A 16,923-nucleotide genomic window follows, 5' to 3' on the forward strand; every position below is an offset into this window, starting at 1 on the left:
CCATGATAACAAAGAAGTGACTATCTTGCCTGACTGCTGAGAGAGTAAATGGAAAGATGATATAAGTGAATGTAGTGGGGTGCATGTTAAGTGCCACATGAAGCACTTAATAGATAAAGAATGCTATTAAGTAATTAATTTGTATTTATTGTGAGGGAGAAACCTATGTATGAAATGATGAAAATATAAGGAAGGTCTCTTTTCTTTCTCTCGTCCCTTCCCCTTGTCTCATTCTCCCATTAAATCTCTCCACGTGGAAAAAGAGAAGAAAGAAAAAGAAAATACGAGGAAGTATGGAATTCCTATGTCCTCGATGAACTACTAAAGTCACCAGACATTTAAAAAGGTGACAGCAAACCAAAAGAAAGGTGAAAGCAACTGCACGTACCCAAATCTTCCTGTAAAGACATATTTTATAAAAAGCTAAGTATAGGAAGACAGGAAGGGCTGGGCAATCATATCTGCTGGTCTCTGCTGCAGAGCACGCTGGGATTGTTCCCAAGGGTACCTTTTAATAAAGTTCACTTTATTATTCTCTAATACATTTTAGCAAGCTTCACTGGGTTAACCATGGGTTTCTTAAATGAGAGATTCTTTTTCTTTTCAAAGAAGCAAATCGAGATTTCTTATCATAATTTGGTATGTCTAGAAGACAAATCTACACCTTTCACTCCTCAGCGGCTGAACTGCTGCTGTAGACCAGCTGCCTTGCTTCACTGGACTTATTAGAGAAAAATGGCACACACAGTGATGACTGGAAGATACGGCTCCCCAGATTTGTCTTTACTCTCGAGCCACTCAGGCTATTTTGCTCATCATGAATGACTTTTAATTTCCACAAGACAGAACCCATCAATAAAGGCCCAAGATAGTGGCTGCTTCATTTAGGATGAAGCAGTGGGCAGCTGATTCAGTGGAGACCTCTTCCGGTGTCATTTCTTCACGTTCATTGTGAAGCACACGATTTAGCCATCAAAAGATGGACCCCAGGTAGATCTAACTGACAGTGTCATTTGATTATCGATACTAAAGTGGGATGATAATTCTCGTCTCTCCTACATTAGGAAGGCCATGGGAACAAATGTGGTACATAATTTACACATTTGGATCTCCTTCTTCTTCTCTTATTGTTCTTTTCGCTCTTGAGAGTTAGCAAAACGTGATTTTTACGGTGAAAGTCTATTTATGTTGGGAAATAGACAAAACAAAAATTACCCATTTCCCACGGAATTTCCATATTCAGTTTTAAAGCTAATGTTCTGAAGTCAATGATCCCCACAGTTCTATCTTTGCTTGTTGAAGTGAAGATTGAACTCAAAATTTGCTATTCCCAGTGGGCCAAAATTACCATATCTATTTACATGATCTACCTTTTGTTTATATGCTGAAATTAAGAATAGATATTATTTCAATATTGGCTCATGGTCTATTAATTTTAGGAAATGTTATTAACATTGAAATATCAATGTTCTTGATATTTAAAGGAAAATTCCACTACGTTAATATGGCAACGGATCAAACAGTACACCGCACTGAAAAATCAAATCAAATTATTTCGGACATTTCTGAATATATCCTTTTTCTCTCTCTTTACTCCTCCACCCCTTCTCTGTCTCTCCATTATCTATTCCTCTTTCCCTTTAAGAAATATTTGTTTATAAGAAGGAGAGAAGAGGAATCATTTTTTTAAAGAATGGTAAATTATATTTATGTTTAGTAAAGGTACACACAGGCAGCTATACAAATCCAATGGCCATTTCTTTTTGTATACTGAAAGCTTAGTTAGAGTGAACTCCATTTGTAATGTCAAATGATCATCGACTCAGCATAAGGAGGAAGTCTCCATCACTCAGCCAAAATATGGAAAAACAATCCTGTTGAAGAGAAAGCAACACAAATACACAAACCTAAATTCAGTACAAGGTCTTTACTAAGTTGTAAAATTCAATTACTTCTTTACTGCATCCTTTCCCCTTCTTTTTCTTTTCATTTCATTCCTTTTCTTTCCTTCTTCCCACCCTTCTAATTCCTTTCATTTAAATAGGAAACCTTCCTGTAGATTTAACCGAGCACAGGCCTTCCAATCTTCTCTCTTACAAATAGCTATAGATTCTATGAACTTTGTAACCTGAGTAGATGTGTACATTCACGTTATCAACCCCTTACTCTGATTTGAACTGCACGTTTGGACTTCAGAGTTGTGCCTTTGATTTTCCTTTGAAACTTACTTTCCTTCTCGCTGTGTTCCTATTTGCATGTTAGGTTTCTATTTCTTAAGTCAGTTTCATATTGTTTATTGTCATGCACTGCTTAAATGCCTGTTCCATTTTTTATTATGAAAGATTAGAAGGGAACTGGGCTTTAAAGTGCTTTGCCTATCTGAAATTGTTTTTATTCCAACTTTATCATTTTGATACTAAGGTATTGCTTTTTATTCATCATATTTTTAAAGATGTGGCTACATTCTTAAATTTATCCAAAAATAGCTGTAGATATTTTTACAAAATGCATTGTACCTATGCATGACACATGATAACAAAATTCTTTTTAATGGTTTATTTTGGTATATTGTGCATGTGTGAATGCAGGTGTCTGTGAAGAGCAGGAAAGGGTGTCAGTTTCCAGGGAGTTGGATTTATGGGCAGTTGTGAGCCATGTTTCTTGATGTGGATACTGGGGTCTGGATCTGTTTCTCTGAAAGAGGAACAAGTACGCTTAACTGCTGAGCCATCTCTTCAGCCACACATGGCATTGTTTGCTGACTGATATTTTCATGGAGGTATATATTACAATATAAATAAACAGCCCCCAACCCTGGGCTATCCTCTCCCAACCACAATTTCTCCTTTTGTTCTCCTATTACACTAGTTTCATATCACATATACACACACCTATGATGTTATGTTTCTATAGATATAGCCAATGAGAATAAAGTGATACTTGATTTTCTGAGAGTTGCTTAATTGGCTTGATAAAAGTATCCCCTGTTGATTCATGTTTTTTTCACATTAAGTTGGTATTATGATCTAGGCATTGTCATTTGTGCTGCAATAAACTCCAATGGACAGGGATTTCTGTGATGTGTTAACTTGTACTCGTTTGGCAAATCTGCGTCATATAGCAGAACGTATTTTAATGGTTTATGAAACCTCTATATAGGCTTCCAAGTATCTGAACTAGTTTATAATCCTATAAAACATTGTGTACTGTTGATATTTTTATGTAATAACTTTTTTATTAATCATTTTATTTGTTACATTGTAAATGATATCCTCCTTTCCAGTTATCTCTCTACAACCCTCCATCCTTTCCCCCTCTTCCCCCTCTCCTTTGCCTCTACTCAGGTGCTCCTCCACCCACTTTCCCACTCCCACCTCACCACTCACTCAAATATCAAACCTCCACAGGACGAAGAGCCTCCCTGCCCATTGATGCCAGATAAGGCAATTCTTGGCTTCATATGTATCTGAAGCCATGGATTCCTCTATGTATACTCTTTGGCTGGTGATTTAGTCTCTGGGAGATCAGGATGGTCCAGTCAGTTAATATTGTTCTTCCTATGGGGTTGCTTTAGACATTTATTTTGTGTCAAATGAAATACTATCAACAAATTCCTTCCATTCTGCATGCTGTCTTTTCCTATGTGGTTAGAAGGTTTTTAATTCAATGAAGTCTGTTTTTCTGTTGTTAACCCATTTCCACAGCAACTAGAATCTTATTCAAAAAGCCCTTGCTTATATCTATATCTTGAAAGGTTTTCTTAGTTTGTCCTCTGACATTTGCAGAGTTGAAGGTTTAAAATTTTTGATGTGCTTAGAGTTTATTTGTACACAGAGTGGGAGAAAGAGATCTACTTTTTTCTCTTATGTGTGGATTTGTATTGTTGAAGAGGCTAATATTCTCTAATGCATATTTCTGGAATCTTTGTAAGAGAACATCAGATTGTGTAGCTATGTGAATCTATGTCTGAGTCATCAGTTCTACTCTACTGATCACATATGTGAGTACTATGCTGTTCCTCTTATCATGGCTTTGTAGTATACCTTGAAATCAGGAAATTATATACCCCTAGCAGTATTTGCTTAGCCCAGGATTGCTTTGGGCAGCCAGGGACTTTTGTCCTTTCATATGAGTTTTACAGGTTGTTTTCAATTTCTGTGGAGAAGAACATCAGAATTTTGATGGGGATTACAATAATCAGTAGATTGTTTTTGGTAGTGTGTTAGTATTCATAAAATAAATATGAATAAGGCCCATAAATATGGGAGAGGTTTTCATTGTCTAATATCTTCATAATTTTTCTTCTTCACTGTTGTAAAATTTTCAATGAAGAAATATTTCACTACCTTTGTTAGGCTTATTCTGAGGTGTTTTTTGAAGAAATTAGTCTGTCACACTATTAATTATATAGACATAGGATTCTAAGTTAGAAATGTCTTTTCTCTCTAGAATTTTGAAGTATTCCTATGATATAGACTGAAAGCATTCAATGATACCTTTGTAAATATGATGTAATTGTTATTTAAATCAGTAGGATAAGCCTGTGGTAGTAGGTGTTAGAAAAAATCTATAAAGTTATCATTAGATTCTTCTTCTTAGGAGGGTCAAGCCTCAGAACTCTAACATAAAATTCTTCAGTATATCTTTATTACATTTCTTCTTAGATATTCTGTGCTGTTGTTTTTGGAGGCCATTTTAGTCAGATTCCTGATATCATGAATTAATTATCTCATTAAGTATATTTTATATTATAATCCTTATTATATAATATAATAATATAATATATTATAACTCTTATAATCATACCCTATATAGATTTGCTGAATTTTGTCAACACCCAAGATCCTTAGGTTTTTCTCTAGATGTTCTATTTTTGATTGACACTCTGTTCTAAATTCATAAATATAATATTTTAAAAATCAGATCCCTGACTTGTATCCTTTTAATCTATTAGTTTAATCTATTGGGTTTGGTCCCCAGCTCTGAAAAAAAAAGTTCTCACTGAGTATCCGTTCTTAAACTTATAGCTTCTAGCCATTTTAGGCATGACTCTTTGTTTTTGTCTCCATGTTTCTCTCTCTCAATCAATCTCTCTCTCTCTCTCTCTCTCTCTCTCTCTCTCTCTCTCTCTCCTTCTCTCCTCTCTTTTTCGTCCTCTTCCCTCCCCTTATATCTCACCCCAATCAGTGTATAAAACTTAGGAATGGGAGCTCTGTTTAATATACGATGTAAGGCTTCAGAAGTGAGGAAACTCCTTTAAGTTTTAAACTAAACATTGAGTTTTTGGTTCAAGTTCATTAAGGGTTACTTATATACCAGGATAATGAGGTATACGTGTAATAGGACAGTTTTGCCCTTGCTTCTGTAAAACTAAACATTTTATAGGATAGAAAATAGTGTACATTATTGAATTAACAAAAGTTATACTAAAGTACCATGTATGTATTCTATCATCTGTCTGTCTGTCTCTCTGTCTATCTATCTATCTATCTATCTATCTATCTATCTATCTATCTATCTATCTATCTATCTATCTATCTATCTATCTATGCTTGCTACTATGACCTGTCTTGATTTGAACAGAGTTTGATTAATAGCTCAGTTGTGTGTTTTACTTTATGTAATAGTTGCTTCTCAGATTTCTGGTCATCCTTGACCACTGGAGCTGTGGGACACTCCTGTGTAGAGTCCTTTGTTAATGTGTGTGATGTTTTATGGAGAGAATTCTGTAAGTTGGCTTTACATAATGAGATTCCCATTTCTATATATTATTATATGTGGTGGTTTTGTCACAGTCCATTAAATTTCTTCAAAGAAGAACATTTCATTTTACCCTTTGTTCTGGTACCTTTTGTGGATTATATCCAAAAAGTTTCCTGCATTCTTGTTTTCATTCATTAAGATCCTTCATGGTGCTCATTTATTTTAAGGTTCTTAAGTTTTGGTTTAATTTTTTCTTATTTTACCCTTCTGACTTCTTGCTGCAATGCAGTTCTGTGTTCTAGTAGTTATATATGAATATGGAAAGGTATTTGCTAATCCAAACATACTTTAAAGACTAAGACATAGGCCTGTTTTCACTCTATGTTCTTTGCTTCACTTCCATATGTTGGGCAAATGAAATATTTGAATTTTCTGCTTTCAGAGTTTCAGAGTGTCGGGAGTGAGTTGGCATATCTCTCGGCATTAGCTAAACTTAAGTTCCTAGCCAAAATCCAGAGAGAAAGTCACGATTTTGGTTCATTGTGTTTTTTGTTTTGTTACTGTGGTCACATAAGACTGTAAGGGTAGAATGGAAAAAATACTAGTGGTAAACTTTCATTGTAACAATATTTAGAAATTCTTCCCATATTTTGACTGGCTAATGTGAGAAGTTCTAAGGATGTAGGTTAACCTTGGGACTATGCTCTGGGGCCTTGGGTAAATATTGCTTTTTTATGGCCTTGAACCTTCCTTTAAAGGAGACTTAGAGTTACAGAAAGAGCTTTAACTTAGTCTATATAAACATGAAAATTATTGGTTTCTTTTAACTACAGCAAATGGCTGAAAGAATATTAAAGATTATAGCAACGTTTCTCGGAAACCCCCTGATTCTGAAAAGAGACCAAACCCCAACTAAATGGCATGGATGATTAATGTAGCTTCTAAAGCAATGTAAGAAAGCAACAGAAGTCTTTCCCAGTAACTCCCTAGGCAGAAAAGTAAGTGCCCAGCTCAGTTAACGGAAAATAGGCCATAGACAAAAGCTCAGTTGTAATAGAAATGGGACAAAATTGTACAGAATATATGGACACATATCCTCTTCCTGATCTATTTTCACCCTTCCTCCTATTGCTCTATGCCTGGTGAGCTCAACATTATGAAATTTACCCACAACAATTTTCTACTGTGTGCTGTTATGTGATTCAGGTCGTGTGAACTAATAATAATTATTTAAAATTAAAGGGGAAAGAAAAGAGTTCTGTGACTTATTTCTTTGCTTGTTTGTTTGTTTGTTTGTTTTTTAAGGGCTATATTTTAATGTATGTGTGAATGTATGCCAGATATACCAGGGGAATCTAGTAAGGGTTTTGGATCCCCTGGACTTGGAGTTTCAAGAGGTCGCGAGTCTCCCAACATGAGTGCTGGGAATTCAACTCTTGTCTTCTGAAAGAGCAGGGCATGCTCTTAATTGTGTGCCAGCTCTCCGTTTCTCTGTTCTTTAATTGTCAGAGTCTTTGAGATCAGGTTTTTGTTGGATGGCCCTCTTCAAAAGCACAGTTCTTTCCAAGTTCTTATAACTGCGTGACTCGTCAAGCCAAGGCATGGCTGCTTAACTCTCCTTTAAATGTGCTCAATGCTCTGTAAATAGTTACTCCTTTTCTAAGAAGGTACTGATGGATTAATCTGCAACGTGTTGCCATACATCTCTCCTACATAATCACATGATAAAGTCTTGTTTATAGTCTTTGATACTATTGGTAGTAGATAGAATCTTTAAAAGATAGAACCTAGTTATAGTCCTCTGACTTCTGTGTGTGTGCCCTTGAAGAGGATAGTTGCATCACAGACCTCTTTCTTTTTGCTTTTTCCTTCTTCTGTACGTGCTGGATTGCATGCCTTTAGCAGCTTTCTCAATGCCCCTAGGTGAATAACTTTCTCTGTCAAAGGCTCTTGATAATGACTTAATAACTTTTCCAATAAGAAACATGACCAACTGATGACTGACTGAAACCTTGCAAACTTTAAGCCAAACTACACCTTTAATTTTTCAGTTCATTAGTTCAAGTGTTTGTTGTATTAATAGGAAGCTGGTTACCACTCTAACCAGAACTAACAAAAATCAAGTCCATGACGCAAAACAGGCATAGCCTCCAGAGAAGCCAATAGGAATTAATACAACTGTTCAAACATGTTAATAGTTTAGTTTGTTATTTTTTTGTGTGGAAAAATACCCTGTACATTTTGCTTCATGTTTAGATTGCCCTAGTTACATATTGCCAGAGAGTGAATATCCTGGTTACCTTATACACTGCTTCTTTTCAGTAGAAAATGACATCTAAGGACTGAAGAGGCTATGAGAACTAGTGCTATTCTAGGATGACCCAGGAGGCTACAAGGTGGGTAGCTTTTCAGGGCTCATCTGACATAGCTTCCCCTTTTCTTTTTTTTTTTTTTTTGGTTCTTTTTTTTTCAGAGCTGGGGACCGAATCCAGGGCCTTGCGCTTCCTAGGCAAGCGCTCTACCACTGAGCTAAATCCCCAACCCCAGCATCCCCTTTTCTATACAGCTCCATGAATCTCAACACACAGCTCCTTAGGGCAATGGCATATAATTCACCTATTAGTCTCACATCCTGGAAGGTTAGAAAGCCTGGAGCTTTTGATTTAAATATTATACAATTAAGTGGTTATTTGAGAAAACAGACCTATGGATAAAGAGACTGTGAAACATATAATAACCACAGCGTATAATTACATAATATATAATCAGCTCTGTGGGTGATACAAGTCAAACAATATCAGGCATTATGAGGTGTTTATTACTAGCAAACTGTGTTATTCAAAGTCCTAAGACTCAGAATGCACTAAAAAAGAAAAGGGGTTTACATTCTTTTCAATGCCAGTACAGTCAAGAATTATAGCCTAATTCATTCTACCACTGAGGGCTCAAGCTCTTATGAAGGAAGAGTCTGGGTATGCATGTATAACGATTCCATGGTCTACAGGCATTTTAACAGCCAGTTTTCATCGTTATAAACAAGCTCAGATTAAAATGTTTTTTATGCAATTTTAAATTCTCTTTCAGGACTGTACTTAATATCAGTTCCTATTATGGCAGTTATGTGGCTATGATCCTTATGAGAATTTGATGTGTCTCATGCCTTCTTTCTGGTGTCCACACTGAAATATGTTTCACTGTGTAGGGGCTCTGTCTTGTCAAACTTTTAATGATTGTCTCTTCTTCTCCCTTCCTGGCTTTTCACAGCAAGGTGCTGTGCTGAGAGAGGGACAAGAAATTTCAGGCTGTGCCTGGAACCTAGAGGAGCTCTAGACAATTGCCAAGAGGAAGCCACGGCCTCCAGTCTTACTTTCCAAATAAAGTGCAATCTGACAACAAATAAAATGCAGTCTGAATGGACAAGGTAGTCTATCCATCTCAGCCAAGCTTGCAAATGGAAACTAAGCCTTAATAGACACTGATTATAAAATAATAAATACTTGTTGTATTAGCATCTAAGCTTGTATAATTTGCTACACTGCATTAAAAACCGACATAGCTAATGAACAGGGACGGAGTGCCATGAGATGTCTTCTTAAATCCACATACTTAAGGAAGTCAAGAGAAATGATTTCTAATACAAGTGGCTAAGACAAGAAGCGCCTGAGTAAGATATTTCCACTCACAGGCAAGCAAGGGAAATTGACTATATATGCTAAGTGCATACAGAGAATGAAACAGACTGTAAGGAGACTTAAGGACTGTGCAATTTTTGTAAACCTTCCTTACATTTGATGCCATATGCATGTTTTGTCTGTCTGCTTTCCAGGATAAGGAATTGCATTCTCTGCCATGTTAGGGTATGCATTCTTGAAATTCATCCCCAAAACACCACAAAACTCACCCACGCTAAAATCTCTGGCATACCTATATCCCTGAATGTCTACATTGACTTAACTGTTGGTGTTATCTTGGGTGATTTCAACATCAGTATTCAGTGTCTGATAGTTTTGAATGAAATAGAAAAACACCAGAGATCATAATAACAGAGGCAGAAAGAAACGACTTTTAAAAATGAATGCATCTAGTAAAGTATACTTTTTAAAAAAGGGTGAACAACACTATTTGAAAATTCTTGTCAGTTCTTAAGTTCCATACTTCCCCTGATATGAGGCTTCAGGAGTTCAAGTCTTAGTAACCAAAGGCTTCTAAACTCTGATGCATTAGAAAGAACTTCTGCAGCAATAATTAATGTATGGGGCCAGCAACACTAGAATTACTCTTGGAAATGGAAAATAAATGTGGCATTGGAGTTTTCACAGGGTGGCACTGCCATTGCTGGGTCCCATTATTGATCATTGGTGATAGCAACAGAGTGATCACTCAAAAAGGCAGACCTAATAATAGCCTCAGATATGGAAGAGTCCTCACTAGCTGCCTTTTCTGGAAATAGGCCATGTTAAATGATTATTGTTTTTCCTCACAGAGTAGAAGCAACAAGCCTCTACTTCATTTCCCTAGTGCATTGCAAGTGCACCTGGGACCAGTTGATTCACTTTTAGGAAATTGTTTCTTTTGGTATTAACTTTCTTCAAGATCTAAAACTTATGGTTCTAAGAAAGTATAAATTTAGAACTCTTCCATGGTTCCCCTGTAGGTGGGCACTGTAACTCTACCCAGATCCAGACACCCAAGGAACATGAACCTCCGGGGAGAGTTGACTACAGCAGTCACAAGGAAGTGACCACTGTATTTTTGTCTAGTGGTGGTAAGAAAACATTGCCACCATGTCTCACACTACTTCAGCCGTCCCTACTTAATAAGGTATCTCACTGAAGGTTGAGGTGTCTGGGTTTAATGAGTCATGTACTAGCTCCAAGCAGCTTCTACTAGTTCATGATGTGTCATCATGTTTGAGCTATTGACTTCTGGGCCTATTCTATAATGATGCCATAGTTAGCAGCTGTAGCGATAGCCAAAGAGCCATTTTCACTGGACAAACAAACCATAGGCGCCCTGTGAAGGCCAACAGTTCCCCAGAGTGGTACAAATGCAAAATAAACAATGCTTCGCCTCCCAGTTGTTTCTTTTTGAAAGCGTTTTTACAGCATTTTGACTCTCACAAGTAAAATTGATATTTAAATATAAGACTTGTACCAAACTCCAAGATCATGTTAAACTCTCGTAATCCAGATGAAAGCATGCAGCCATTCTGTGGTTCAGCTTCTTTCTTCTGAGTAAAACTCCAGTCTTTCTTAATAACGAGCATTCATATTGTAGGCATCCCCCCAAAAGGACCAGTGATACTTTTCCCTCTCAACTGAGTGTCACAAGAGTGTAAACGGACACACATAGGAGTACACAGAATGAAAAGATCACAACCCAAAGGGAAGTTGCATATCCTTGTAGAAATTCTTTAACAGAATTCCAAGAGGAAGAGTATGTTTATCTATGCTAATGACCGGGTAGCTGGAATCAGATCAAGCTAACTTTACTCTTTCTATTCTCATGTGCTGTGTTTATACCAGACACAATCTCAGGAAGGAGAACATGGCCTTGGAAAGAACTCGCACAATGAAAAGTGTATTTAGACACATTTTACCACCTGCTTCTGATGTGACAATGACAACTCAAAACTGTGTTCAGACAGATGACACATAATATAGATGTCACAGCACTGTCAGGCCCATACACGTGGGAGTGTATGTGTGCATAAATATAATAGACACGATTATTTATTGATCTGTGCCCAACATTGTAAGAGGACAGGATCAATTTGTCTAATAAAAGATAAAACATGTTTATTTTAATGAAGTTAATCAGAAATAATTACTTTTAAAGTTAAGCTAGCCATCAGGCAAGAATCTCTTTAAATTCTTTCCGAACAAGCTTTTTTTTTTTTTTAATGTAGAATAGAAGATACCAGTCTTCACTGGAAGTTCAGGGTGGATACTCTCTCTTCTACCTTCAGGAAGAAGTATTCTTAGAGTCACTGAGAGGAAGCAGAAACTTCTCCCCAGGGGCTGGGGATTTAGCTCAGCGGTAGAGCGCTTGCCTAGCAAGTGCAAGGCCCTGGGTTCGGTCCCCAGCTCCGGAAAAAAGAAAAAAAAAAGAAAAAGAAAAAAAAAAAGAAACTTCTCCCCTTCACCCAGAAGCAGATGCACTCAGAAAACATCTTTGCTCTTTGGTTATGCAGATGAGGAATGATGATACATAGAGAAAATACAGGAGTGATGCCTCTGTTTGCCAAACTAGCCCAAGATTTCAGAGGAGTCAGGTTTCACTGGCATGTACAAGCAGATGGGAAGAATTCTGCTATTAACTATCCAAGGCTCACATAATTATAGCACTTTTTAAAAATTGTCCATTAGTGCCTCCTGCATGGGTTGTCCATGGATGGTCCTGAGGCACCATCTCGTACTGGGTTCCTTCTCAGTCCTCATTTATTTGGGAAGTAGCAATGACCTTTGCTGTCCCTTAAAATTTGTCTCCTCCATTTGATATTTTCTCTATACCACATGATAATAGTTGGCACTGTAGATGGCATGTTTCTCTAAGCGAGGTAGCATGGTACATTTGTAATATAGCAAAGAAGGATTTTAGTGTCTGCTTCATTTCCCCTTCGTGCCAGGTATGTTTTCAAGCTTCCCACGACTCATCTAAAAACAGACCATTGGTTATTCTGCATGTGTCCTAATTGAGGCTCCAAGGAGACAATGTAAGATCAACCACCCTAGGCTAGAGTTAGTGAAATGTGGGAAAGGAGAGCTCACCTTTCACTCCACTGGAGAAATCTTAAGGAATAGCACCTGGAGGTTTTTCTGAGCCTGAATACATTTCCCTGCACTCCAGACATTGCACCATGTGTGTGATGACTAAAGATTTTTGCATTGTGTTAACCCCCAAAATAACTTTTTAAACCTTTTAAAATGCTAAAATTGAATCACAACTATAAACCCTCACACAAATTTCTTTAAAGCCTGTTTTATGGTGCTGGGCCTTTGGACTGGTGCTTGTAGGGAGCTGAAACCTCAGCCTCCTAAGTATGTCTTCCAGTCTAATTACTTTCCTGAATACTTTCAGAGTTACAGACGGTCAAATGGCACAGCAAACCTATAAAAATGTGACACTGTACTCATTCCTAATATGAAAACACTGAGACCCGGAGAAAAGTTACTTTTAATAGTAGTTATCGGATTTTTGAGTATTTTGGATTGAGGGTCCTTAATTATGATATCTAGTGATTTTAGAGAGTCGTGAACTTAAAGTGGATATATATGATTTACAAATAACCAACAAATTTCTCAACATTTGTTTACCGTTAGTACCAATCTGATTAACAACACACACCATTGTATTCACACACGCATGATCTGTAACAAGCATAAACCTTGTCATGTCTCCAGAGTGGTTCTGCATGGAAATACTCTCTTTATCTGCGTGTTTATCTCAATAGAAGGATAGTTACTTTGCTGAATGCGTATGCTTTGTGCTTTGTAAGGGAATAATCCATCCTATACTTTGCTTGGCAAATCTGTAGATAGTAATGGAGACTAGCGCCACAGTTAACCTTGTCTTTGCCAGAAAATAGCAATTTTAGGAAAATTCCACTGCAATTCTGAGGCTTCTTATGCCCGAATGTAGAAGTGATTCGAACCATTCTGACTGTAAATTTGAATGGTTTAAAATATGGTTTCAATGATCTAGGACTATATTTTAATTACTTATTTCACTGTGAGATATGTGGTTTCAATTTTGGAGAAGTCAGTAACTTCCTGAGTGTGGGAACATTGTCACAAGAGAAGCTAGGAATAACTCAGGAGCCAGTTCCCTTATTTAAACATGGCTGGAATCGTCCAAGATTCCCCAAACATCAAATAATTGCATGATGTGTAGAATCTTTTTTTTCAACACAGTATATAAGTACATTCAACACTTTTATTTTTAAGAAATCCCATGTTCCAGTTTCAATGAACTAAATTGTCAAGCAAGTGAAATTGTAAAGTCTGGAAAAAAAACAAAACCTGTTCTCTCTGCTCTCTCTTTACATTTTTTTTCTATTTTCTTTCTTGTTTTTCTTTTAGTTGTGATCTACTGTATCCGTTCTCCAATTTCTGTTCTTGACTGCTGATTTTCTCTGGTATTATTCCACTGTTCTCCATCTCAGTGAGGAACAGGTTACCTAGATATGTACTTGGTTCCTTAGCTACCCTGACTTTTATGGACCCTGGCTTGTTTCCATCTCCTGCTATTTTCTGTTCTTTTCTTACTGTATGCTTTATTTCTGTTCATTGTGTTTTCTCTATTGCCTTCATTAGACAACAGAGCTGTGTTTCAACAGAGCTCATTCTGATGTTGGGTAGGCCTTCTGTCTAGCCTCTCAATGCTAAAACTTATATTAGCATATGAAGCTTTTTTTCTCCTCAACCCACCAAGAAGTCAGAACAGAACAATAACAAAAGTCTGATTTAAAAAAAGATCGCCTTCCAATAGCTTACACATTCATTCTTCCTTCTCCTAATAAAACAGACCTATGTCTTGAAATTTCACGCAGTCCCTAATTTCTTTATATCCATCTATTGCAGTAAAAAATTCATGTAGTCTTAAGACTTTCAAATAGTCTCCATCATCGAAAGTTCAATTTTATTTCTTAAACTACATAATTGAATTTCTACCAATTTCAAAAGGAAGCTATAACCCACTTTTGCAAATAGACACAGTTAAATCATAAAACAAAGGGAACTTTAAATCTGTGCCCAGACCAGAGAGGTTTAAATCTTACTTGCTATTTAGATCCCCTGGGTGCTCACCAAGCTTCTTCCTAAACAAAGAAGAAATGTGACAACAATTAAAACGTGAAAATGATGCTATTAAAAACTGCTCATTTGGGTGACGCATGTTTATAGCACTTGGCTAGTGGGAAATGTCAAAATCCACAGAGAAGTGAGATTGGTTGTATTATGGCATTTCCTTTCACACTTCCTATTGCAAGGAGCACTCCAAAACACCCCCTTTCAAGCCCAGAGAAGCAAAACTTTTTCTGACTATTCTGGGAAGAGAAGTACAGTTCAAAAGTATCCTGTGTACTTGCCAATGTAAAATATATACAAATAAGTATTTGTATTGGAAACATTTTGAAATATTCGTATGAACAGGAATATTTGCATTGTAAACTTCAGTTGAGATTAAGAGGGATTTATTTTATTTTGTTTTGTAAAGATAGGAAGCACTCTCTGAGTTGCTTTGGGTAAAACCACAGGATTTTTAAAAAGACAGAATCTTTGAGATTATGGGAGTAATTGAATATTATGTGAAGAGAGAAAAAGGGAGGAAGGTAAGTATGGAGGGAGGGAGAGAGAGAGAGTTCAAAAATGGGCTGAGGAAAAGTCTTGGTAAGAATGTAATTAAGGGCTGGTGGAATGGCTTAGTTGGTAAGGACTCCTCTCACCATCTGAAAACCTGAGTCAAATCTGTATGACCCACATGGTGGAGGGAGGGAACTGACTCATGTAAGTTAATTTCTCACTTTGCAACATGCATGATATAAATACTGCACACACATAAGTACAAATAGATACATATTTTAAATTAAAAAAGAACAAATACAAATTTACTGTTAATGTAATTTTTATTATGATTGAGAAAACTACAAATCAATGAAAGTATTAGTGTTTAAGGAATTTAGTTTTATAATCTAGAAGCTACTTCACAAACAGTGCATCCATTTTTCTCCTTTGCTTAATGAATGTATTCATACTTCTTCACAATGGCTTCTGTACTTGATAAGACACTGTTGAATGGATTATCTTGCATCCCCCCCATGACTTTGAATCTGCTCTGTAGCCAAGGACGAACCTTCATTCCTGATTATTATGCCTTCAACTCTTCAGTGCTAGGATTAGAGATATTTTCACCATGCTTGGTACTTGGGCATGTGTTCAGGACATAGGACTAACTAAGTTACTTCTAAAGTTATATGCCTGTAAAATTTTAAAAATACCAATTGATTCAAATGGGACAAGGAAAATCAATAAAACTGTTTCTGTGAGTGTGGAAAGGAAGAGGAAGACATCAGACTAAACTTCTGGAGCTAATGGATGTATTTATTTGCTATTGTGTGAGCAACGAACACTTAATAGGTATATAAATGTATATAAACCAGTCAAATAATTTGTTTCTTATAAAATATTATTTATATTTTAATACTCTTAATAAAGAGATGGAAATATGTCATTCGTATTTACTACAGAACATGACTTGCATAATTAAATCTTTGATGAAATTATGGTGGCTAGGCATTGCAATTTTTATTTTAAAAGAACATCCACTGCTGTGCATGGTTTCATACTTCTATAATCCCAATACTTAGAAAGTTGAGATAGGGATCAGGAGTTCAAGACCAGCCTGGGTTCTATGGCAAAACTATGTCGAAAAGAAATGGAGAAAGGAAGGAAGGAGGAGAAGTAAGAAAGAAGAAAAGAAAAAAGAATAGAAAAGAAAGGAAGAAAGAAGGAAAGAAAGAAAGGAAGAAAGAAAGAAAGAAAATAGAAATCTAGTTACTTCCCTTCAAGAAGACCGTTATAGAGCCTAGGATGTGAAGATGGGTGGCATTCTCTCGGCGGGTATGGACTGCCACATTAGCTGTGGCGTCTGAGGATTTTGTCTCAGTTTCTGATAAGTGCAAAGGAGAGGCTGGCTAACAGACTGGCTGTGAAGGTTGACAAAGGGAGAAAACAAAAATGCTAGCCAGGCTTTTGGACTTGTGCTGTCTTTTTCCTCAGATATTGCCGATTTAGAATATAATAAAAGTTGAATAGATTAAATTTTTTAGACATACTGTTTGGAATGTCGGTGAGGCAATGCAAATGTTAAGTTGCATACAAAGTCCTAGAGAGAGAAGCAACCTTGGAGAGGGTCATAACTTATTGAATGGAACAGCTGAAGGACCCACAATTAGGATGCTACCTGCTTCAACCATCTGACTGGCTCAATTCTTTGGCCTCCTACACAGCCAGAATGAAGTTACAAAGTATTTTTTTAATGAAACAAAACAAATTTCAACTATGTTTATACTTTTTAGAGTCTTTAATGTCCACAATGTAGCAAGGCAATAAAAATATATATCTTAATACACATTTACACAAATACTTGTGAAATGAAAATAATCTAAACGTAGCATTTTGCTAAAATTTTAAAAGAACTCAGCACAATTTATAAAAATTG

At 36.5% G+C, this 16,923-nt stretch overlaps 1 protein-coding gene across 1 annotated transcript in view; it reads right to left on the minus strand.

Annotated features, from left to right (window-relative positions):
* The window catches only part of Ptprd (protein tyrosine phosphatase, receptor type, D), a 2,326,896-nt gene that overhangs the window by 639,126 nt on the left and 1,670,847 nt on the right, over positions 1–16,923 (minus strand). The window contains 1 exon segment of the mRNA NM_001427220.1: positions 14,483–14,521. The gene's annotated coding sequence lies outside the window, so the exon portion shown is untranslated.

The sequence above is a fragment of the Rattus norvegicus genome, chromosome 5 (genome assembly GCF_021556685.1).
Source record: "Rattus norvegicus strain SHRSP/BbbUtx chromosome 5, alternate assembly SHRSP_T2T, whole genome shotgun sequence".
In the NCBI taxonomy this organism is placed as follows: domain Eukaryota; kingdom Metazoa; phylum Chordata; class Mammalia; order Rodentia; family Muridae; genus Rattus; species Rattus norvegicus.